This window comes from Pectinophora gossypiella, unplaced genomic scaffold (assembly GCF_024362695.1).
Source record: "Pectinophora gossypiella unplaced genomic scaffold, ilPecGoss1.1 Pgos_42, whole genome shotgun sequence".
In the NCBI taxonomy this organism is placed as follows: domain Eukaryota; kingdom Metazoa; phylum Arthropoda; class Insecta; order Lepidoptera; family Gelechiidae; genus Pectinophora; species Pectinophora gossypiella.
In genome coordinates, this window is record NW_026063252.1 from 592,608 (window position 1) to 618,789 (window position 26,182).

Consider the following 26,182-nt stretch of genomic DNA (forward strand, 5'->3'; position numbering starts at 1 on the left):
ATATTAATTGTAACATCCTGGGAGCGTTTTGTCAGATAACTTTTGAATATTTCTAGCGTCGAACCTCTGACACCATTGTAACGAAGCATTTCGGACCAACGAGCCTTGTAGCGACATCTTGTGGTTTCTGACGATATATCGTTGTTTTATATTTTACCCGCAGGACATCACAGATGGCGCTGCAGGGTTATCGATGGGCCCGATCTGTTCGATAATTTTCTTTTGTTTCTAAACTAACTATTTAAATTATCTGCAACATTTATTTAAGGAATATTTAGATTTTATTTGGATTTAGTTTTGGATCAAACAAGTCGATCGTTTGTTGTCGTTGATTCGGCGAATTTATGGTTGGCAGATTTTTTAAGTTGGCAACATTGTTGGTTCGTTTGTCAGACTGACAGCCGGCTGAGCTGAGAGACAGGTTTTGGAAAGTGGGGACGTCGCGAGAGCGCCGGAGACTCCACTGCCGTAACTATAATGTGGGCAAATTAAAAGCCACGATTTATCGGCGACATCAAGAGCCGATGTCTTAATTTAAATAAACAACTTAACCGAGATGGTAAGTCCTCGCCATTCTTCGTGCATATTTTTGCACCAACTTGGTGATAACCTCGAGGTCCTTTGTTTTCAGCAACATCACTGAAATCCCATCGCTGAAGGTTTAGTGGGTGGGTTTAGGTTTCATCCGAGCGATGCCCAACTATCCCGGATGAACCTGTAAGTTATTTTCTTTGTTTTACACTCGTGAGTTGCCTTGCCACGCTGTCAGCTGAACCACATGCTAATCATTGCCATTCCTTGTTGCAGATGGGGTCTTTTAAGTTTTTAAAGTCTTTAAGTTTTTAAAGTTTTTTAACGTTTTAATGTTCTTAACGTTTTTGCAAGTTTTTTAACGTCAACGTTTTTGCTAGTTTAATGTAAGAAGAAGTTTATGATTGGATGAGATGATTTCAACAATGTTTTGTGAATGAAGATTCCTACTGTTTTCTTCTGCGTTTGCAAGTTATTTCAAGCTTCATTACGGCGGAGCTTGCCTTGGTTGATTTGTACGTCGAAGCTTTTCTTTGTGCGGCGCCCATGTGGATGTGCCGCGCCTCTCCTTTTTCCAACACTCCGGATAAGGCCCGGTGAAGGACTGCGAGGTTGACCGGTGGACGTGCAGCCCGCCAGCTGCGTACACAGCTGGCCCGCTGCGCCGCCATCGTCCAGCACGCCCTGGCCTGAGCCGGCCTCAACGCATCACCTGTACGGTATACCGGGACGCCTCAGGTAGGCCTGATAGTCGGAGGTCCTCGAGTAAGTGAGGTGCCTACAGGTGTACGGACAGTGTTTTTAAACATAGTGATATCCCATGGTTGTTACGGAGTGACAATTAACCTGACGGACCAAAGCGCGACCTGTCTCCCTCCATAGGGTTTTTAGGTTTATAGAATCTTTATTTCTTATTAAAGACTTACAGTCACTTACATAAGAAACACTTACTTAATAATAATCATGCTTACGATGCTATACAGAAACAAAGTTATAGAATGCTCTAAATAGAAATATTTTGTATTACATAATGGGAAAGTTTGGCCTTAAATGATCGATCTGAGTCAATACGTTATATATCGGACGGTAGTCAGTTATAAAGTTGTGCTCCCTCGTATGTAAACATTCGCTTACCGTAGTTTGTTCGTATCTTTGGCAATACGATATAGCTTGCGCGTCGTGTTATACGCTTACTAATATGTTTTGTTTGCGTGAGAGAGATTGATGTGTGTATTTTTTTGTTAAGTACTTTCCGAATGAGAATACAAGTGTGATAAGTATATAATTGGTTGATGCTCATAAGACCTGTTTCATTATACAATTTAGATGAAGTTGTAAGGTAAGGATAGTGGAACAAAATTTTTAATATTTTGTTTTGACTAACTTGTAACTCTTGTATTCTGGACTTCGCGGCGGTGCCCCAAACCTCAATCAGGTACAACAAATGAGACTTAACAAGAGAGTTATAAATTAGATATCGTATGTTCCTAGAAATACATCGGGCAATACCGCGCAGTGATGCCATTAAGGATGATAGTTTATTTTTAATATACCTGATTTGCTCATTCCAGGATAGATACTTGTCAATACGTAGCCCTAGGTATTTTACATGACTCTTTTCGTGTAAAGTTACGTTATCAATTTTTGGAGGGTTGTAGCTAGGTATATACTTATTTTTGACTCGAAAGATAATGTATGATGTCTTTGATGTATTAATTGTTAAAAGATTACATTTAAGCCATTCGGATAAGGTGTCTAAATCTTTTTGAATGAGTGAGATGATAGTGTGTATACAGGGTCCAAAATAAAAGAGGCATGTGTCATCTGCGTATAATGTTATATGGCCATGGAGTCCTAGTTCCAGTATGTCATTTATATATATAGAAAAAAGCAAAGGTCCGAGTATTGATCCCTGAGGCACTCCGAAAGATAGATATTGGGCCGTACTTTTGTAGTTATTTATTTGCACGATTTGGTGTCTATTTTTTAAATAAGAGACTAATATCGCCAGCGCACTACCAGTGACCCCAACCTTCATTTCTAGTTTTGTTACCAACATTTCATGGGAAACTGTATCGAAAGCCTTTTTTAGGTCGATAAAAACACCCACTACTAATTTTTTGTTGTCAATGTTATATTTTATTTTAGTTGTAAGATCAATGGCAGCAGCTAGCGTGTTACTTTTAGGGCGAAAACCAAATTGTCTAGTGGTTATAAAATCTGTTAGTTCTAGGTGGGCTTGTAAACGATTGTGTATGATTTTCTCTAAAATTTTAGACAAAACGGGAAGTACGGAGATCGGCCGATAATTGCCTGGGTTACACTTGGTACCTGATTTGTAAATCGGTGAGATTTTAGCTAGTTTTAAGTTATCTGGAAAGACGCCTTCTAATAACAAATCATTGATGCAATCTGTAAGAGGTTTGACAATGAGTTTCTTTATGCATTTTATAGCCTTTGTGCTGATTCCGTCCAGTCCAACGCTAGTGTTAGAGTCTAAGCCATCAATAATTTTTGCTACTTCATCAACTGTGCATGGTTTGAAAGACGAGAAGTCTTGTGGTAATGCTTTAGATATGTGTGAACGTTGCATTGTGGGTGAATTAGGGAAATGTCGTTTAATTTCGTCCGCTAACTGAGGCCCTATTGATGAGAAATATTCATTGAAAGTATTGCATATTTCACTTATATCAGTAATAGTCCTAGTGTCTGTTATCAGCTTCGATGGAGCACAACCTTTCTGGATCTTATTATTAGATAGATCATTTATAAGCGTCCACATTTTTTTTGGTTTTTTGCTACATTTTATGAATTCACCATAGTAATACGCATCTTTAGTCTTCTTGATACATTCGGCTACATCTTTCCTCTTCTGTTTGAAAACGTTCTGTAGACTTTCATTCTTTGGATCATCTTGGAGTTTGGACCACAGTTTGTTTCTTTCATTGATTCCATGTAAAATGCTTTTGTGTATCCAGTTTTTCTGTGGAGGATTTAAAAATTTTGTTTTAGTGATTTTGCTTTGTTCTATGTGCGTTGCTATTTTATCTTCCAGCTGAGTAAAATTTAAGTTAAGTGTATTTATAGTCATAGTCATAGTCATTTATTGATAATAATAATTACACGTCACAGATATTACAAAATTCAATTAAATTAAATATTACTACGGAATTCAATTACATATATTATATCTGATGTTGCTACCGATTTGTATAAGCTTTCGTAGTCAAGAGCTCTATATGTAGTCCGTTGTATTGTTGGTGGTTTATGCTTCTTCAATTCAACATATATTTGTCTGTGATCAGACATTGACGATTCGATAATGGCAAAATGATACTTGTCATTTTTTAAATTTGTGCTCACATGGTCTATGACGGATTTCCTAGTATCGCTCTTCCTGGTGCAGTATTTAATATTAATTTTGTTTAAGATTTTGTATCCCGCTTCTTTTAGTAATTTAGTATATAAAATTTTGTCTCTTTCTTTAGTAAGTAGGTCAATGTTGAAATCTCCAAATATTATAGCCCTGTTTCTTGTAAGTATTTGTGAGTCTAGTGTGTCAAAAAAGTGTTTGGAGTTCGTGTCGCCTGGATTGTAAACTAAACCCACATATAGTGAGTATGTCTCCAACTTTATCCATAGAAAGTTGTTTCCACCTGAATATAAAGATTCGGATATGCTGTGCTTAACATCGTCATGAATAAATATAGAAACGCCGCCACCCCTTTTGTCATTTCTAAAGTTAAAATAATGAGTGTAATTTGATATTCGGTAAGTCTGGGCATGTTTTCATTCTTCATCCAAGTTTCTGTCAACAGGATAACATGCACTTTACTAGTCATTGTTGTAATAATGCATCTCAGTTCGTCGAATTTTCCTTTTTTGCAGATACTTCTTGCATTAAGATAAAGAAAATTGAGGTGAGATTTACTGGTCAGTAGATCTGCGTAGTTCGTTACAATTTGGTAAGTTACATCTTCAGACGACGGTTTTGTTACTTCGTTTAGTTTTTTGACGTTGTTTTAATTATTTTTGGTTGACCTTTGATGTACTTTATGACGATATCTTGTTCACCTTCTGCTTTACGACGTTCCAGTTCCGTGACTAATAGTTGCATGATCTTTTGCTGTGCTGGAGTTGTGTCAGAGTAAATTTTTATTCCTTTGGGTAAGTTTCGATTATTTCGCAAAAGCTGCTTTGCTGGTTGTTCAGTTTCAAAGATAATTTTTATCCTACGATTTTTGGTAGGGTTGTATTTTCCAATACGTATTATTTTAACCGGTTTCGGTATGTCTTTTACAGTTTTGCTGATTATATTAATGACTTCCTCTCTATCTTTAGCAATACGATCTTTTTGGTCTGCAGATGACTGCTCTTCAATTCCGGCTATTATTACATTTTTTTGCCTTTGGCTGCGCTCTTGAATCTCGCGTACTATTTGCTCACTTGAGCCTTGCGCGGCTACATTGTTAATCTGGTAGCTCTGAAGGTCGGTTTCAATAGTAAGTATTTTTTCTTCATTTTTAGTAATTTTATTGTTAAGTGTACATAAAGTATTTTGCATTTTTGTTTGTTCAGAGGTAAGGTTCACTGTAGACATCTTAATTTCTTCAACCTGTTTTATAACGCCCTGTAGGTCCGCATGTAATGCATTCATAGTACTTTCGTTCGAGATTTGCATTTCGGAGATTTGTTTCTTGACCTCAGTAATATTATCGTTAACAACCTTTATATTTTGTTCATTTGTGGCTATGAAAGTCGCGAGCAGAGTTGACATATGCGAGAATTCGGATCGCATGCCTTGCAATTCGGTGTTACAATTGCAGCCGTGATCATCTGGCATTTTTCTTTTTCTTTCCCCACGTAAAGTTATTTTGGATTCGTCATACTCTCTGCCTAATCTTGCCAAGTCAGGAGCTTCACCTCCCATAGGCGGGTTAGTCGCTTGTTTAGGAGACTGACGATCGGTCATTGTTGGTAAATCACGATGCACGCATACTTTGAAGAAGATAATCGGTAGGCAGCGGCGGCAGCTCCGCTATATTGATGTGTGCAATCCTGTTTCGGAACTTGAGACGAATTATTGCATCTACTCTTTCTACCGTAGTGACGTGTGGCGCCACCACGGTTTACGAGTAGAAAGCGTATCTCGTTTAGGCGCAGAATGTCCAATTCGCAAAATGTCCAGTTCGCAAAACGTCCAATTCGCAGAATGTCCAGTTCGCAAATGGTCCAATTCGCAAAATGTCCAGTTCGCAAATTGTCCAATTCGCAGAATGTCCAATATTCATCGTAACGTGATTAATTTACTAATTAAAAAAGTTGGGTTCTAATGCTAAGTCAAGTTATAAGTATATACGCAGTACGTACGTACGTAGTGTAGTAGTGTGTTATGTGTGTGTGTGTGTTTTAAACCTACAGGACTGTCTCCTTTAAATCAACAGGACTTTAAAAGTGTCAAACTTTTTAGGGAACTGTTATAATATATATCTAAATGTCAATACAATTCAAATTTTCCAAAAACAAACTGCCTAATTATTTTCCAATTGTCTCGTGGTTTCTTTGTATTTGACGTCACGTTTGTATAACAGTTCCCTAAAAAGTTTGACTCTTTTAAAGTCCTGTTGATTTAAAGGAGAGAGTCCCGTAGGTTTAAAATTACAATCAGTGGACCACTTATATGTATATACTTATAACTTGACTTAGCATTAGAACCCAACTTTTTTAATTAGTAAATTAATCACGTTACGATGCTTTGGTTCGCGCAAATTGACACGAACTGGCCTTCGCAGTTCGTGCTTTCGGGAATAACGGCGGACACAACGAAATTTTATTAGATCTCGGCCCAGCTGGATAGACAATATGCTATGGAGGTGAAAGATCGTCAATCCACCAGCTGTCGGCAAGTATGAAAAGTTGAAGTCCGAGCTAATTAAGCGACTTGCCGCCTCGCAAGAAAAGAAAGTCAAGCAACTCCTTACGTACGAGGAGCTAGGCGACAGGAAACCGCCGCAATTTGCAGACGTTAGCGGGTCCAGCCGTTCCAGAGGATTTCCTCCGCACATTATGGGCAGGTCGGTTACCTACTAATTTACAGACCTTTTTTTTTTTTTTTGACGTGACTTATTGTAGATTTGCCGCAGATGGCATTAACTACTTGGCCGGACAAATGGGGAGCGCTGAAGGCTCTCACCCGGTACAACGTTTAAGACAACAGGCCTGAGGGTGCCCAGTTGGGCGCGAACCTCGGCTCAGGGCGTCGTCTGAGAGGAAAAATATTTGAAAGAATTAATCGACCCTAGTGGGTCGATAGCGATAAGCGCTGAATGAGGGAAATCGTCGACCACGCCGGCGGGGTCGGTATCGGGGTCCTGAAGTGTTTGGTGTCGCGAGCTGATTGGCTGCCTCTATGGCTAGAGTCATCGGGTCGTCGGGATCGTATATTACGTCCTTCGGACGCCGATACTTTTCAGTACCGTCCCTAAGCGGGATGTATTCGGAAGCCGCAACTACCAGGGGATTCGGGTGGTGCGGAGCAGAATCGAAAAAACGTTTGGAAGCTAATTTGAGCCATTGGGCAATGGTTGGCAGACCTAGGTCAATGTGCAGATTTTCATTGCGAAGGAACCACGGAGCTCCCGTGGCTTTCCGCATGAAACGATTTTGTATTACCTGTAGACGGTGGATTTGAGAGGGACTCGCATGAGCGAAAACTACCCCTGCATAGGTCATGATCGGACGGATGCAAGTCGTGTAGATTTTCACCTTATTCCTAAGGGACAATTTACTTCGCTTGTTAAGGAGACAATGAAGACGGCCCATTACAAACGCGGCGCGATCGCGCACACGTTTGATATGGGCCTTGAAAGTAAGACGTCTATCTAAGACTACGCCGAGATATTTGACTTGCTCCTCCCAAGGGATCGGCTTGCCAAACATCTTAATGATTTTAAGTTGACGGCGTGACCGTAGCGTGTTATAATAGCCCTTTGAAAAGTACACCGCTGCACTTTTCTCCGGGTTTACCTCGATTCTCCATTTGCGAAACCACTTGCCCAAGGCATTGGCCGCGCGTTGGAGGATTCCGGTCATCATAACTCGACCACGGCACGAAGAATAGATGGCTGTATCATCCGCAAATAAAGCTAATTCGGTATTAGGGGATTTGGGAATGTCACTAGTATACAATGAAAATAGTAAAGGGGAGAGAACGGAGCCTTGTGGGACTCCGGCATGTATAGGGTGCGGTGACGAGAGCGTCCCTTCCACGCGGTAGCGAAAGGTTCGATTTGAGAGAAAGTCTCGTATGATGTGCACGAGACGGTCTGGCACTCCCAGTGAATAAAGCTTGTAGATCAAGCCGTTGTGCCAGACTTTGTCGAACGCTTTCGCCACATCGAAGAAGAGCGCTCCCGTAGCGACAGGTTTTTTTAAGTTTAATCTACTGGAGATATGTTCAACAATACGGTGCACTTGTTGAACGCAGGAGTGTTTGGTTCTAAAACCAAACTGCTCTGGTGGAATAAGACTATTGGATTCGGCGTAGTCCCGTAATCTAGCAAATATGAGCCGCTCATAAATCTTCCCCATGGTATTGAGGAGACTTATAGGGCGGTAACTGGAAGGTTCGTTTTTAGGTTTCCCAGGCTTTGGTATACCAATTACAATTGCTTCTTTCCACTGCTGTGGAAAGACGCAGTTGCTCATGGCGACGTTGAATATTGCCGTTAGTAAGCAGATGAGGGGAGCACCGAAGTTTTTAAGGACACGATTCGTGATACCGTCTGAGCCAGGGGCTTTTCGGGTATGAAATTTTTTGATGATACCTAGTACCTCTTCCTCAGTAACCTGTGGAAGAGGAGGATCGGTGGGAGGTACAGAAGCCCTACGCTGAACTTCAGAGTTCACCGTCGAGAGGTGCCTACGATCGATAGGGAGAGTGCTGGGCGAGCATTGGGCTTCGAGACTGTCGGCAAGGCATTCGGCTTTTTCGTCATCGTCAAAAGCGGCGGGTTGGCTAGGCCTATTGAGAGGAGGAGTAGGAACAACCGTATCCTTTTGAAGAGACCTAGACAGGTGCCAGATGGCCTGGTGGTGGGGCTCAATGCCGCTCAAAAGATTATCCCACCGATTCTGTCGCATGTCATTAATACGTTTCTTACAGTATGCTGCAAGAGACGCAAATGACGGCGACATTCCTCGGTGCGATTGGAATCATATGCGCGGGTGGCTGCGTTTTTCTCCGTTAGCAGATCACGGATGTCGGTAGGCAGTTTCCAGCGATGGTCTTCCATCTCCGGAACCTGTTTTGAACTTTCATTCAAAACCGACCTCACGTGATCCGTGAGGGAGTTAATAGCTGTCAAGGCCTCCTCTAAGGAGGCTATTTCTACTGGGATACTATCTAAGTATACTGAACTGGAAGACTGGAGGCCTTCGGCCACCTTCTCCCAGTCCAGTACTGTCTTAGGGGTTGCTAGATTATCAGGGGCGTCTAAACGGGAGCCTAGTTTTAATATAACAGGTCGGTGGTCGGATTGTAACTCGTGTAGTACTTCTATAGAACATAAACTTACGTTTATGTTTGTCTTTAGAAGCGCCAAGTCGAGTATTTCTGGTCTGTGGTTCAAGTCAGGGGGATATCTAGTGGGCTGCAATGGTGTTATTATATCATAATAGAGGGGCTCGGCTAGAGTTTCTAATACCCTGCCTCTTGTGTTTGTTGTTAAGCAACTCCAAGAAAGATGTTTAGCGTTAAGATCGCCTGCAATTATGACTGAATTACTGAGATTAAAGAGGGCTTCGAGGTCACTTCTAAGTAACCTTTTAGAGTTATTAGGAGATAGATAAGCCGACACTAGTGTGATTGGCTGATGTCCTGTCATGCCCACTCGACAGATCGAAGCCTCAATGTCAGTGAGGGCAGGCGGGTCTATAGGTATACAGTAAAGTGACTTTCTATAATAAATGAGAGTGCCCCCTTTGGGCGCAAAGATCCTGTCGTTTCGCACTAAATTATAATTCGCCATCTTGGGGTCGCGATTAGAGGGTTTGAGGAAAGATTCCTGCACTAATAAAATATCTACCTGATGATGTTTTACAAACTCGTGAATCTCTGCACGTTGACCTAAGATGCCATCAGCATTGAAAAAACCTATTGTAAGGGAACGCGGTTTGACTCTACTTTTATTCGTACAATCCATTATTAGGTTTAAATTGGGACAGGGAGTCTAATAAACTGTCAAGTTGACTAAGGGCCGACTTAAAGAGAATACTAAATTCCCTAAACTGGTTGACAGGAAATGCAGAGGCCTGAGGGGCCATCGCAGGAACCGGACGAGGCGCGAGAGGGGCTGCAGGAATACCTAAATTGCTACTAGGTTGGGCGCGGGGCGGATTTGTGGGTCGGACGATTGCCGGGGGACGAGTCCATGCGGATGGACGCTGCGGCGCGAGTTTGGTCTGTGTGAGTGGCAGAGCTGGGAAATCGCGAGTAGAGTGCGAGGAAGGGGCCATATGGGCTTTAGTGGGACCGGGTTGGGAAGCTGCAGCGCGGGCTGCCCTTCGTTGGGCTACCTTGTGGTGGGTGCGTGGAGCCTTGGTGCATCCGCGATAGTTTGCAGGGTGACCTTGCTGACCACACAGCACACAGCTAGGGGGTTCTACCTCGTTTTTGCCTCTAAGGCAATCCGAGGTAGCGTGATCCCCTAGGCACTTTACGCACCTAGGCTTGGCATGGCAATGCCTACTAGAATGCCCGTAAAGTTGGCATCTATGACACTGCGTTGGGGGGCCTCCCTTATGGGGAGTTTCCACTTTAAGGCCAGATAGACCGCAACAAGTCTTCAGGTTGAAGATCTTCTTGCCCTCATCCGTCCTTTCTAATATGACTGTGACCATGTCATACGGGACCTGGCCACGACCGCGATGCATACGGTGCACCTCAAGCACCGGAAAACCGTTGTTAACAAGGTCCTCCTTAACAAGAGTGGTTTCCCACTCCTTAGGGATTCCCTTTATGATGATACGGAGGATACGTTCCTCCGGGAGGGCGTAGGTATGGAATTGTATTCCTCTACCTTTCAGAATTGTAGTGAGCTTTCTATGCTCAGAAGATGACGGGACTTGAATTTTGATCCCATCTTGGGTCGTGCGGGCGCTGGTGATTACGATGTTCTCCTCTTTCGCCCGAAGGGAGACTTCGTTCCACCTATTTTTGTCCCTCATATACAAGGGCGGAGGGGTGGGACCTTTTTGTACTTGAGTGCCGCTGATGGCACTTTTACAATTGAGAGCCTTAGAAGGGCTGGAAGGGGCCTTACGGGCCTCGGGGATGGAAGAGGGAATCGACGTTCCCGAGGACGTCTTCTGGACCTTAGCAGGCTCAGATTCGCGGTGACGGCGGGCTCGTTTTCCCTTACGGCCCTCCACGAGCGTGAATATGTCCTCCGAAGAGGACGACTCCACACACTCCGACGACGAATCGGACTCGGCAACGTCCATAAGAACATCGCACGATTCCTCATCGTCACCGGCGAGGAGGGTAGCAGGGGAAGGGGAAGACGCGCGCGATTGGGACAATGCAAGAGACGCGGCGGGGTGGGCAGACGCAATAGGCCGGGCAGTGCCGGGAAGCGACGCGAGAGAGGCGGCGGGGCCGGGGGTCGCGGGGAGACAAGGTGACGACGCGCGGTCGGCACGAGCACTATCGACGCGGGGCGCGGAAGGCAAGGTTAACGCCGCAACTTGCGGTACTAAGCGGCATATCTCAGCGTAAAGCGCGCTGCTTTTATCCGCTAGGATATGCGTCAAAATGATTTTACCGATTTCGGCCCACAGCTCGGAGCTGTCGGCCATTTTTAAGGGACGGCCAATCTGCTATAGAATAATTACTACCGCTTCGCAAAAGCGTTCCTCAGAGAATAAGCGGCGCAAGAAACTCTGAGGCGATCGCTCGCTAACTTTCGCAACTCGAGTGGGATTGCTCGAGGGTGTGTAAGAGTGAGTTTTGCCTCTTTGCTTGGGGTTAACAATGAAGATGTGTACTTATGGTGTGCCCTAAGCTGGTATCCCTTTGCCGATCTTATTGTGCAAGAGGGTTCCTATGCTCTAAGTGCGGAGGGTTTTTACACCCCGAAACACGAAGAGAAAAATATAAGGGGTAGAGATTGGTCACTCTACCCCGGGTGACAGCTAGGGTCGACTAGGGTAGACCCCAAGGCCGGTGGTTCTAGCCCCGTCCGGGTAATATGCCTGCCTCAAAGTGAGGCAAGCGGACGCCCCAGGGCCACGTCCCACTCAGCTTAGTTAACACCGCAAGGTATCCACTGAGGACCACGAAACTGTGGTTTTAAAATTAAAATCGATGCAACTGTAAAATAACAGTCGTTATTTTATCCTTGAAACTTAGATAAGCCAGCAAGTTCTGAGAAGAACTATTGTTGACTCAATGAATGGCGGCAGGGTCACGCCAGCAGGTAGCCGGCAGACAATGGCGGCACGGGGCGCGGGGCGCGCGGCGGGGGGCTGCGGGGCGCAGCGCGGGGAGCTGCGGGGCGCAGCTCGGGACCTCTGAACAAACGACCGTTCGGGACGGCCGCTCGACGCAGAGTGTCAATTTACAGACCGTAGTGGCAGCAGCGCAACGAAAAATGTCGTTGGCAGACGTAGCGGAGCTTGCCGATCAGGTGTACGATATCGTACCCAACACCCCACAAGTTGCGACCACAAGTGCAAATGTTTCGATGGTAGACATGTCGAGGCAGATTAGCGAACTGACTAAGCAGGTGGCTTCTTTGCAATCGCAACTTAATAATGACGGCGGTGCACGTTCCCGATCAAGAAGCAGGGGTAATAATAATAATAAAAATTACCGCCGTCGATCTAGATCCGGATCATTTAATCCGGCCGTCTGTTTTTATCACAACAGATTCGGAGAGAGGGCTACTAAGTGTACGACTCCCTGTTCCTACAGCAGCAGTACCGCGGGAAACGACACAGGCAGCCGGAGATAACGGCCAACGACTGCCATAATGTTGCACCGGGCCGCCTTTTTGTTGTGGACAAAGCGTCGAAGAAGTTTCCTCGTCGATACCGGATCTGACCTGTGTGTGTACCGGCGCACGGCATTGGGACAGCATCGGACGAGGACGGATTATCAGCTATTCGCGGCCAATGGCACGGTGATATCTACGTACGGCTGGGTACAACTGGAGCTTAATCTAGGTTTGTGGCGAGCATTTAACTGGAGGTTCGTGGTGGCTGATGTCTCCAATTATAGGAATAGATTTCCTATCTTACTATAATCTACTTGTTGATTGCAGACAGCACCGTTTAATAGATGGCGTGACAACACTCTCTGTGTCCGTGCCAGCAAGGAAGGGTGCAGATGCTGTCACCTCCGTCAAGGCCGTCTCCGGGATATCGAGGTATCATGACCTCTTACGTGAGTTCCCAGACATAACCCGCCCGGCAGGTACGCATACACCACCAAAACACAACACGGTTCACCATATCCGGACTACTCCTGGTCCACCAGTCACGAGTCGCCCTCCTCGGTTGCCACCTGATCGCCTGAAGATAGCCCAGAAGGAGTTCGAGAGCGTGCTGGAGGCTGGTACGGCTCGTAGATCTGAGAGCTGCTGGTCGTCTGCGTTACACCTGGCCCGCAAGAAAGATGATGGTTGGAGGCCTTGCGGTGACTATAGAGGTTTGTCAAAATTCCCGACAACTATCCCATACGACACATACAGGATTTTACGCACCAGCTGGCAGGTAGTACTGTTTTCTCGAAGGTAGATTTGGTGAAGGCGTATAACCAAATACCAGTCTATTCTCCTGACATACCGAAGACCGCGATCACGACGCCATTCGAGTTATTCGAATTCCCCTACATGACGTTTGGACTCCGGAACGCGGCGCAAACTTTCCAGCGCTTCATAGATGAAGCTTTAAGGGGATTACCGAACTGCTACGGATACCTGGATGACATACTCATTTTTTCAGCCACAGAGAAAGAACATCAGAGTCATCTCCGCCAGCTGTTCCAGCGCCTGACCGATTATGGTGTCCTGATTAACTCCGCAAAATGTGATTTTGGTCAGTCAACCATCACCTTCCTGGGACATAAAGTATCAGCGCGAAGGGTTCGACCACTGGACGACAAAGTTCAGGCCATTACTGATTACCCCGTTCCCAAGAACGTGAAGGAGCTCCGGCGATTCCTCGGTATGTTGAACTTCTACCGCAGGTTCGTCCCAGGTGCCTCAAATATCCAGGGGCCATTGCACGCAGCTTTAGCAGGTCCAAAGAAGAGAGGTCAGCAGGAGATCACCATGACGCCAGAGATGATGGAGGCATTTCATGCCTGGAAGTCAGCCATTTCTAGGGCTACGATGCTGGCACACCCGAATCCAGAAGCTGATTTATCTATCTTCACAGACGCCTCTGACAGTGCTATAGGTGCAGTCCTCCAGCAGCGCACGGCGGATTCCTGGGAACCACTCGCCTTCTTCTCGCGGCGTTTGAAGTCACCGCAGAAGAATTATAGTCCCTATAAAATATATATATATATATATATATATATATATATATATATATATATATATATATATATATATATATATATATATATATAACTACTAACACCACGCACGCGCGGCTACTAGCACGGCGGATTCCTGGGAACCACTCGCCTTCTTCTCGCGGCGTTTGAAGTCACCGCAGAAGAATTATAGTCCCTATAAAATATATAATATATATATATATATTATTTCAGACTAAGATTGTCCATACGATGTTAGTAGTTACACAGACAGTAGTAGACAGGGAGCTACTCGCAATTTACGACGCGATCCGTCATTTTCGCCACATGGTAGAAGCCAGGACTTTCACGATCTACACGGATCACAGGCCACTCACCTACGCAATTTATTCTCGTCGTGACAACTGTTCTCCGCGCCAGTTCCGTTACCTGGTCCTCATATCCCAATCTACGACCGACATCTGCTATGTTGCAGGCCCAGATAATGTAGTAGCGGACGCGTTGTCCAGGATAGAGGAGATAGAAAAAGCTGTGGATTTTGCAAGTCTAGCATATTCACAGGCAGAAGACCCTGAGCTGCTGAGACTGCTGAAAGGTGAACTTGAAACATTATCCACAGCCACTCTACTGCGATGTGTCAACGTCACCGCCTAGGCCATTCATCACGAGCACTTATCGTCAGGCAATTTTTCACAGCCTACACCGGCCGAGCCACCCCGGCTCCAAGGTAACAGCTAGGTTGGTGTCGCAGCGGTTTGTTTGGCCGGGGATCCAGAAGGACTGTCGTCAATGGGCTAAGGAATGCACGGATTGCCAACGGAGTAAAATTACTCGCCACACAATCTCCCCTACCGCTTCCTTTTCTACCCCAACCCGTCGCTTCTCCCATGTCCACATGGACATAGTAGGACCATTACCGCCTTCTAACTGTTTCAGGTATTGCCTCATGGTCATCGACAGATACACTCGTTGGCCTGAGGCATATCCAATGAGCGACATCACAGCGGAGGCCTGCGCACACACTTTCATCGCCGGTTGGGTCGCTGGATTCAGCTGCCCCGAGATGATCACCACCGACAGAGGCCGGCAGTTTGAGTGCGAGCTATTTCGCGCCATGGCATCAGTCCTCGGTGCCCACCACCGCCCCACTACGGCGTACCACCCCACCGGCAACGGCATGGTGGAGCGTCTCCACCGTCAGATGAAGGCAGCGATTACGTGTCACAACACTACACACTGGACCGAAGTTCTCCCTCTGGTGCTGCTCGGTTTGCGCAGCGCGTGGAAGGAAGACCTGAAGGCATCACCCGACGCTCTTTCAAGAGTAGAGATTCACAACGAGGAAAGCAGCTCGATGATAGTCAACCTCTCTGAGAAGCCTCCATCTGTTGCCGGTTCCTCCACTGCGACAGCTCACACCGGCCAGGAGAATCCTATTCTCGAGGTCCCCATCACCGATGAACCTTTTAATAAGTTCCATCGGCAGCTTTTACTTACCATAGTAGGAGACATAAAGCGTCGACCTACAGTCACGAAACCTTTTGACACGCACACCAGGACGTCCGGATGTAGCGTCATTAAGGAGTATAATATACTCCTTAATGGCGTTTATTACATCCTCTTCTAAATTACTTTCTGATATTTGTACGGACGTCATAAATCCGAAGGTCAAAACAGCCCTTATGATTTGTCCTCCCCTTTGTATGTACGATATCATCCCCATCATTCAAGAAAAGTTCAAAAGCTCAGCTATAAATCTTATACTGACAAAAAGGGAACTAGAAAACGTTAAAGAATACCTACGACAACAAGAAATCATTCGAAATTACCAATATGGTAAAACAAATCACTGTGGGATTAACGAATGTTACTTAGCCCTATCCAAACATTACAAAATTTATTAGTGACTGTATTATATGTGGCCAAGGTAAATACGATAGAAACCCTATCAAACAACAGTTTAGTATTGTGCCTCCAGCAACGAAACCATTTGAAATAGTTAATTTAGATCTATTCACAGCACAAAACGAGAAATATCTGACATTCGTTGACGTTTTCTCTAAGTATCGGCAAGCTTACCGCCTCTGTGACGGTACCGCTGTCAGTATCATACAAAGCTTACTACATTTTTGTACTCACCATGGACTCCTCCTAACAATAGTGACGGATAATGGAACTGAGTTTACGAACCAGTTATTTTCTGAATTTACGCAACTACATAAAATTAACCACCATAGAACCTTACCTCATGCCCCTAATGATAACGGAAAAATCGAGAGATTTCATCTGACGATACTCGAACACCTCCGCATGTTAAAATTACAGCAAAAGGACGAACCTGTAATTAATCTCATGCCTTATGCAATATTAGCATACAACAAACAGTTCTGTCCATAGCTTTACCAAGTGTAGGCCTTATGATATAATAAAAGGACATTTCGACCCCCGCGATCCCACTGATACGGACTTAACTAAACACTTATTACAACAGTATACGCAAACACACCGTGATCAGATGAAACTTGTGTACGATCTTATCAACGAAACCTCACTAGCTAACCGAACTTCCCGTATAGAAAATAGGAATAAAACTCGCGAACCTGAAACTGAATACCAACCTCAACAACAAGTATTCGTTAGTAATCCCTTTGCCAGTCGACAAAAGGTCGCACCCCAATACACCCAGGACACGGTCCTCGCCGACCTGCCCATCCATATTTACACATCTAAAAAACGCGGTCCCATTGCAAGTCCCGACTAAAGAGGATACCTAACTCAGCAAAATTGTTACAGGACTCTACCGACGTTACTCTTCCTCTCAACAATGCGAGCTCAGGAGATAATACTTGAAAGCCTCGACGACGGACCAGGACTTCTACCATTCAGACTAGGGACAGCTAGAATTATAAAACACTACCATACCTTCTTACAGTATGTACAACTTGACGACGTTGAGAGTACAGTTACTACTTAACAGGCACAACTCCTTGACTATAAAAACCGACTCAGAAATGACACTTACTCTATGTACGAACTCCAAATTGAATACTTATCGCATAAGATAGATAAGATCTTAAACCACTTAAGTACTTTAGAGCCTAATCGGGACAAGAGGGGTATTGTAGATGGTTTAGGTTCCGTAATTAAGAGTATAACTGGTAATCTTGACTACTCAGATGCAGCAGAATATAATGATACCCTTAAGGTCCTAAAAATAATCAGTTTAAAGTTACAGACGAATTTAATAAACATGTCAGCTTAAGTAAAGACTGGATGGCACAGCATAGTAATATTATGAGGAGGTGTTGCCCGTGTCCGAGGTGGAGTTGCGGTACGCCGCGGCGAAACTCCGCCTCAAAAAGACCGCCCCTGGGCTGGACGGCGTGCCGGGACGGGTGCTAGCCCTGGCACTATCGGAGCTGGGGAGCCAAGTTCGGGCTCTATTCACCAAATGTCTGGTGCAGGATCGCTTCCCCAGCTCTTGGAAGGAGGGCAAGCTGGTCCTTCTTCGGAAGGATGGGCGTCCAGCTGACCGGCCGTCCGCTTACCGACCCATCGTGCTGCTCGGCGAGATGAGCAAGCTCTTTGAGCGTGTGCTCGTTCACCGTCTCGCCGGGCACATAGATCTGCACGAGACCCAGTTCGGGTTTCGGGTCGGCCGGTCAACTATTGACGCCATATCCCGCGTCAGGGAACACGCGGAGGAGGCGGTCGCCCAGGGAGACGTGCTGTTGGCTGTGTCGCTGGATATATCCAACGCCTTCAACACGTTGCCCTGGGAGGCGGTTATGGAGGCGCTTGGCCACTTCCAGGTTCCCAACCACCTGCAAAGGCTGATCGGGAACTACTTTGCCGGAAGGGCCGTAGTGTTCCGGACGCGGAACGGCTGGGCCCGTCGGGAGATGTCGTGCGGTGTTCCACAGGGTTCGGTCCTGGGACCGTTCCTGTGGAACATCGGATACGACTGGGTGTTGCGCGGGGCCACATTGCGGGGGGTCAGCGTAACCTGTTACGCTGACGATACTCTCGTGTCGGCCCGCGGCAGCACCCACCGAGAAGCTGGCATCCTCGCTGTAACGTCAATGAAACGCGGAAGCCAGCGATAGACTGATTTATTAAAATAATAACAACTACCGACAGATCTCATACATTATGTTGTATACACGACTACCTTCCAACTTCTCCCTCTTAAACTAAGCAAATAATAAAACAATCAGTGAAACCAATGTAAAAATATGTCTTAATTAATTCTACGGGTTAATGTTTGTTTAGCCCGATTGAACGCACGCAGTGCTCGGGCAGAGGCGCCCGCCGGCGGGGATGCCAGTACGGGGTCTTGCGGAAGACTCGCGGCGTTGGGCGAGCCCGCGCCCTTTGTGGGCGTCTCATCATCCTCTCCGACGGACGCATCCTCGAACGTGTCTTCGGTATCCTTATCGACCGGTTTATCGATCTCATTCCGATTGGCACTTCCGGATGTGCCACCGGGTGTGATGCTAGCCCTAGTCAGCGAGAAACGCATATTATTACGCGCTTTCAGAATTTGATCGGCATGGCGCCGCCACTCCACTCCATTTCCCATGTCTACCTTATACGACAACGGGCCCGTCTGTGTTGTAATTGTCCCTTCAACCCATTTCTCCCCCCGCGCGGAGTAGTTACGAGCCAAGACGGACTCACCCGGGTGATGCACGCGATGCGGAGTACCGCGGGCCGCGTCTATTTGGCGTTGCTGCGCGGTGCGTGCGACGACCGCCACGTCAGGGCGCAGAGCGTCGAGGCGGCCTCGCAGGCGCCGCCCCAACAGCGCTACTGCCGGCGAGACTGACGTCGTTGCGTGCTCACAATTACGATATTTAAATAAGAATTTAGCTAACGCCGTGGCGACGTCCTCGCCTTCATGTAGTGCCCTCTTGATACACTTTTTTACGGATTTTACTGCATTTTCTGCTGCCCCGTTTCCCTGCGGTCGATAAGGTGCCGAAGTCACATGCTTGATACAATTATTTTCGCAATATTTTCTAAAATCATGTGACGAGAAAGGCGGGCCATTATCCGTCACGAGTTGCGGTGGCAACCCAAATCGTGCAAAAATATTTCTAAATACCGAAATCGTCGCATTCGCATCCGTACTTCTCATTAGTAACGCCTCAATCCATTTGGAATGCGCGTCGACTATGATTGTATATCTTTTCCCGCCGCAGTCCGCAAAATCTGCGTGAACCCGTTGCCACGGATTCGCAGAAAACTCCCATGGGTGCATCGGGGCGCGGGCCGGTGAGTCACGGACCGCGCGACAAGCGTTGCAAGCGCGACACGAATCTTCTATATCCTTGTCAATTCCTGGCCAATAGACATAACCTCTAGCTATATTTTTCATTTTGTTTATACCTAAATGGCCCTCGTGAATCTCCTGTAAAACTTGTTTACGTAATTTCGGTGGTATGACTATACGATACTTGTAAATAATGCATCCTAATTCACAAGTTAAATCCTGTTTTCTATCAAAATATGGTTTTTCATCTTCGCAACTCGTGGTGGACGGCCAACCATTCAATATATTTTACTCATCGTTACATCGCATTTAATTTCCTTTGCTATATCCTTAAAATTAACGGGCAAAGTATCTTCTACCAAATTGACATAGTTAATAACTCCATTGGATGGGCGACCTTCGTGCGGCAGTGGTAATCTCGACAGTGCATCAGCCGGACCATTATTCGCCGACTTCACAAATTCCACGGAAAAATCGTAAGCTGCTAGCCGAGCCGCCCAGCGCTGTAGACGACTCGCCGCCGTTTGCGGTATCCCTCCTTTACTACCAAAAATGTGACTAAGCGGTTGATGATCAGTACGTAAAACGAATCGTCTCCCAAAGAGGTATTGATGATGTTTCGTTATACCGAAGTAAATCGCGAGTGCCTCCTTGTCAAGCTGGCTATAGTTCCGCTCGGGCGCGCTGAGCGTGCGCGACACGCAGCTGACGGGCCGCTCGCTGCCGTCGGCATATCGGTGCGCCAGCACAGCGCCTAGCCCATACGAGCTGCTATCTACTGCCAGCACGAGCGGCCGCCCCTCCTCGTAATCAGCTAACACCCGCTCACTCAGGAGGACGCGCTTCGCCTCTGCAAACGAACGTTCACATCCTTCGTCCCACTGCCAATTGACGTCTTTCTTTAGCAACGTGTGTAAGGGATGTAAGATAGTGCTTAAGTTCGGAATAAACTTGCCGTAATAATTTAGCATTCCTAAAAAACCCTTCAATTGAGAGACGTCCTTCGGTCGTGGGGAGTTAGATATAGCTTCCAATTTTGCCGAGTCGGGTCGCAGCCCTGACTTATCTATTACAAAGCCTAGATACTTTACCCGGTCTTGTAAAAATTTGCATTTGTCACGCTTAACCGTAAGACCCATTTTACGTAACCTATCGAGTACAGCTCGCAGGTGAGCCATGTGTTCTTGCCTATTCGAGCCAGTCACGCAGATGTCGTCTAAAAACACAACCGTACCCGGGACCCCTCTCAGGGTCTCCTCCATCAATTTTTGGAACTTTTCCGGTATACACGACAGGCCGTAAGGAGTCCGGCGATAAACAAACGTTCCAATGTGCGTTGTAACGAAGCATTTCGGACCAACGAGCCTTGTAGCGACATCTAGTGGTTACTGACGTTAACAACGTAATTTTATGATAACACAGATGGCGCTGCAGGGTTATCGATGGGCCCGAACATTTTAATAATTTTCTTTTGTTCTAAATTATTATATTAAAATTATCTGCAACATTTATTTTTGATATATTATAATTATATTGTTTAAATTTTGGGATCAAACAAGTCGATCGATTGTTGTCGTTGATTCGGCGAATTTATGGTTTGGTAGATTTTTTCTAGTTTGGCAACTTTGTTCGTGGTTCTTGTGTCAGACTGACAGCTGGCTGAGCTGAGAGACAGGTTATGGAAAGTGGGGACGTCGCGAGAGCGCCGGAGACTCCACTGCCGTAACAATAATGTGGGCAAATTAAAAGCCACGATTTATCGGCGACATCAAGAGCCGATGTCTCGATTTAAATAAACAACTTAACCGAGATGGTGAGTCCTCGCAATTCTTCGTGCATATTTTTGCACCAACTTTGTGATAACCTCGAGGTCCTTGTTTTCAGCAACATCACTGAAATCCCATCGCCTAAGGTCCAGTGGGTGGGTTTAGGTTTCATCCGAGCGATGCCCAACTATCCCGGATGAACCTGTAAGTTATTTTCTTTGTTTTACACTCGTGAGTTGCCTTGCCACGCTGTCAGCTGAACCACATGCTAATCATTGCCATTCCTTGTTGCAGATGGGGTTTTAATTGTTTTTAAAGTTTTTGAGTTTTTAAAGTTTTTTTCTTTAAGTTTTTAATGTTTTAACGTTTTGGCAAGTTTTTAACGTCTAACGTTTTGCTAGTTTAATGTAAGAAGAAGTTTAAGATTGGTTCAGATGATTTCACCAATGTTTTGTGAATGAAGATTCCTGCTGTTTTCTTCTGCGTTTGCAAGTTATTTCAAGCTTCATTACGGCGGAGCTTGCCTTGGTGGTTTGCACTTCGAAGCTTTCCTTTGTGCGGCGCGCATGTGGATGTGCCGCGCCTCTTCTTTTGTCAACACTCCGGATAAGGCCCGGTGAAGGACTGCGAGGTTGACCGGTGGACGTGCAGCCCGCCAGCTGCGTAACAGTTGGCCCGCTGCGCCGCCATCGTCCGGCGCGCCCTGGCCTGGGCCGGCCTCAGCTCATCGCCTGTACGGTGTTCCGGAACGCCTCAGGTAGGCCTGATAGTCGGAGGTCCTCAAGTGGGTGAGGTGCCTGCAGGTGTACGGACAGTGTTTTAAACAGAGTGATATCCCATGGTTGTAACGGAGTGACAATTAACCTGACGGACCAAAGCGCGACCTGTCTCCCTCCATAGGGTTTTTACCTGCCCATGGTTGTACTTTAATAATTATAACTGTAAAATATACATTGTACAAATTCAAGGGAGTTTTCTTTGTCTCATGCTCGCCGGTCTGTAACGTCTGGCTGTGCCCTTCGGGTAAACACCACTTTATAAATTTCTGAAACCTATCCGTATTACCATTCACCTTTTCTATTCACCTACCTTGTCTATAAGGTAGTCAAAATCTAGTGTTTCAGCGTAGTAATAGCTGTATACGGTTGTGATTCCTCCGACAAAACGCACTGCTCGTACGCATGTTTCAAATCGATTTTCGTAAACTTATCCCCCCCACTGAGCGACGCAAATAACTCGTCTATTCGAGGTAACGGATAAAAATCGCGTTTTAATTTAGGGTTAATCGTGATCTTATAGTCACCACAGATTCGTACTTCTCCGTTCTCTTTAATAACGGGCACGATTGGGGTTCCGTAGTCGGAATGGTCGACCCGGTATATAGAACCGTCGGCCTCGAGCCGCGCCAGCTCGCGCTCCACGCGCTCCTTCAGCGCCAGCGGCACGGGCCGCGCGCGCACGTACACCGGCGTCTCGTCTGCGAGTTGTAAACGAATGGTACGTTTACATGTACCTAATTTCTCCGTAAACAATTCGGGGAATTCGACACACGGTTGGTTTACGAATCCGTCATCGATTATCTCGTGGAAATTAATTTGATTAATTTTTAGTGCACGTATCCATTCTCGTCCTAAAAGTGGGCGTGCCCCCCCTTTAATAATGTAAAGTGATAATAATATATGTACGGGCCGCAGTTTACGGCTCGTACACCTTAAAGTTAGTTGAAGTTATAAGTAGTTAAAGTCGAGTGCACGAAAGTTAAGTTTAAAGGAAACACACGTATTTTCACCTTAAAGGTTTATTGCATACTAATTATATTACATTATGAACCGCATGGAGCGGTCGAAAGTAGGTTGCCGCGTCCGCGTAAAATATGTTCGGTATTAGACCGTACATGCTGGGGGGCAAAGAGTAAAGTTGAAAGGGGGTAAGTTATACAAAGTTAAGTATGTAGAGTTACGTACAAAAAACAATATAATTAAGAGAAAAAGGTAAATTGCTGTTAATAGATTGCTAAGGTTGGAAACTAAATCTGCGCTTGGTTGTTTTCCTGCAAACAGGGTTACAAATGAGGAAGTGCTAGTAAGAGTAAGGGAAAAGAGACAAATACTGAGAATTATTGAGGACAGAAGAGGCAAGATGATTGGACACCTAATAAGACACGACGAATTCATTAAAAACATCATAGAAGGAAAGCTAGAAGGAAAGAGAGGAAGGGGAAGACCAAGAAGAGCTTACATGGAACAGATTAAAGAAAAGGTTAACGTCGTGTCTTATAGGGATGTCAAGGAATTGGCCTTTGATAGACTGGAATGGAAAATGCTACACCGACAAGAGCGTGGCTCTTAAATTGATGATGATGATGTTTTCCTGCGGGGTGGGCACGCGTCGCAGCTGTTCCTCCTTGGTCGTAGCTCGAAGCTCTGTTGCGGCTCCTCGTCGTTTTTCGGTTCTTGAGACTGTGCCGTTTTTCGCTCACATAGTCGTGCTCTGCAACGCTTCATCACGTGATATAAGGCCAGTATCACGATGCCTCCCACCACCAGATAAAGTACGCTGAACTGGTGTATATCGTGGGTGCTTATACTTGTAGGCAACATTTCCTTATTCTTAAGCAGCTTCAACCTCTTATCCAAGTTAGTGTGGACTTCATCGTTGATGATCATAGACGGCATCTGAATGTCGCTGAGGTTGAAAGACATGTTATTATCATTTAACTGCAGATTCATGTCTGGGACGTCTGGTATGTCGAGATTGGTTTTCAGTTCATTTCCGAAATGATTGTATGCGAATAGTGTTATGTCTTTCTTCTGTAGTGCACAGCCTTCATTTAAGTCTAGAAGTCCGACCGCAGGTAGTTTCGTAGTGTAAATTCTCTCTTCGCATAGAATTCTCGCCTGACATGTGTTGCAACATATGAATAACCATCGGTTTTGTTTATGCAGTTTCATCCAACTGTCAATACAAGGATGTATAGTTGTGTTACAGTGTAAGTTAAGTTGCTGGTTTAATATTTGTGCTTCACAGGGTGCATTTTCTTGACGTAAGTTGAAGACAGGGTGGTTCCTGCTGCACACGTAGCTATCTTCATGAAGTTGTATGCAGTGATCCAGTTCTTTGTCTTCCAAAGTCAGATAAGTGTTCTTCTGTAGGTTAACTGCGATGTATGAAGAGCTCAGAGTTACTAACCAATAATGTTGCTGTATGATTTTACGCGGTAAAGCAATGGTGCGATAAATCTTGTATTCGTCATCGCTTGTTAGAGGTATATGTACCTCGAGTAGTAGGTACGATGACGTTATTCGCGCTTTAACGTATAGCAGTTTGTACACGTCCTTTATGTTTTCCACAATATCCTTGATAGGTAGTGATAATCGTTTGGATATCCTAGCAGCGATCAGATGAAGTTGATTCATCAGCTGTTTAGGCGTGAAGAGATGAGCATCTAGATGTCCATTATAGATGTTAACGAGTGTATTTAATAACATATCTTGTGTCCGCTTCAAGTTGGTGAGTATCAGTGAGGCAGTGAGAGATGCAGCGTTGAAATTATTCATAGTAGCCATTATCTCTACTTTATACGTTATTTTCGTTAAAGTGCTGTTCGTACTTGTAATATACTCCTGAATGCTCCCGAACTGACGTTTCATAAAAATTTCGTTGTTTTTAATTATGTCATTCTCCGTCTCAACAATGCTCGTCTGATTCTTGATAAGTTCCAACAAGTAGTTTTCATTCATCTGTAACTTTTCGATATCTTGTTGGTACTTCTCAGCGAAGTCCTCGTCTAATACGCCAAAGAGGGTTCTAGCAAGGTTACCGATACCGTTGATGTAACCTCTCTTTCTTCGGTTGAGATGAGAACTTAGTAGAAGGGCGTTGTAGTCTTCTAGTTGTTGCAGTTCGTGCTGGAGTTGTGCTGTAACTGGTTCACAGGGTTGGTCTTCCATTCGTTTGCATAAATCACTAAGATTATCGATGTATTTTCGTATCTGCGCTGTACCTTGCCAGTATGTAGTAATGTTGTAGTATGTTAGTAGAGTCCATTCATCGTGGATCATTTGTACGTTTCCGATTTCATCAAAGTAAATCGCGCGGTTGCCGTCTAGTGGTGTAAGGTTAAAATTGGTGTTCAACGTAAACAATGTTAATAACATCATTGTGACGTAGCTACCTAGTGCGTGTGTTGTGTAATGCGATCGCTTCGTAGGCGGCACGTCACCGTTTGTGTCACTGTTGTGAGCAAGTTGTTCTTTGTATTCATTTTTCGGGAGTGGAGCCAGTTTTGTAATGGGGCGTTTCAGGTTGCTCCCGTGAGTTTTTATTGTCACCACGCGGACCTTTCCATCTTGTCCTGGGTGTGTCTCCACGATGCGGCCCATAGGCCATCTGCCAGGAGGTACGTTATCCTCCTTTACCAGGACCAAATCTCCTTGTTCTAAGTTTGGTTTTGGCTGGAGCCATTTACTCCTGGTTTGGAGCTGATGCAGGTACTCCTTGGACCATCTGTTCCATAGATGTTGATGCATCATTTCTATCATTTTTCATCTATTTCTCAAGTCCAGTTTATCTCCGTTTAGGTTTTCTTGAGGAAGTGACATGACTGGGCTCCCGGTTAGGAAATGGCCCGGTGTAAGAAACTGTAAATCTTCGGGATCTTCAGACAACGGGCAGAGCGGCCGACTATTTAGGCATGCCTCTATCTGAGCTAGTAGCGTAGTAAGTAGTTCGAAGTCCAGTTTCTGTTCTCCCATGACTCGAACCAAATGGTATTTCATGGATTTGACTGCTGCTTCCCAAATTCCCGCGGCGGTAGGCCAGCGAGGTGCCAAAAAATGCCATTCGATGTTAAGTTCAGTTACGGCGTCGTAAAACTCTGTTGACGTCATAGTTTTGTATTGTTGAAACGCTTCGCTCAGGATTTTTGCGGCTCCAATAAAATTGGTTCCGTTATCCGAATAGATATGTTTTGGTGTGCCTCTCCTAGCACACATTCGCTTGAGAGCAGCGATGAAGGCTTGTGAGGTGAGGTCTGACACAAGCTCAATGTGTACTGCTTTAGTTGAT

General features: G+C 45.4%; 1 protein-coding gene across 2 annotated transcripts in view; it reads right to left on the minus strand.

Moving 5' to 3' along the window:
* Positions 1–26,182, minus strand: part of LOC126381270 (uncharacterized) — a 321,493-nt gene that overhangs the window by 256,027 nt on the left and 39,284 nt on the right. The gene's annotated exons all lie outside the window — the stretch shown is intronic.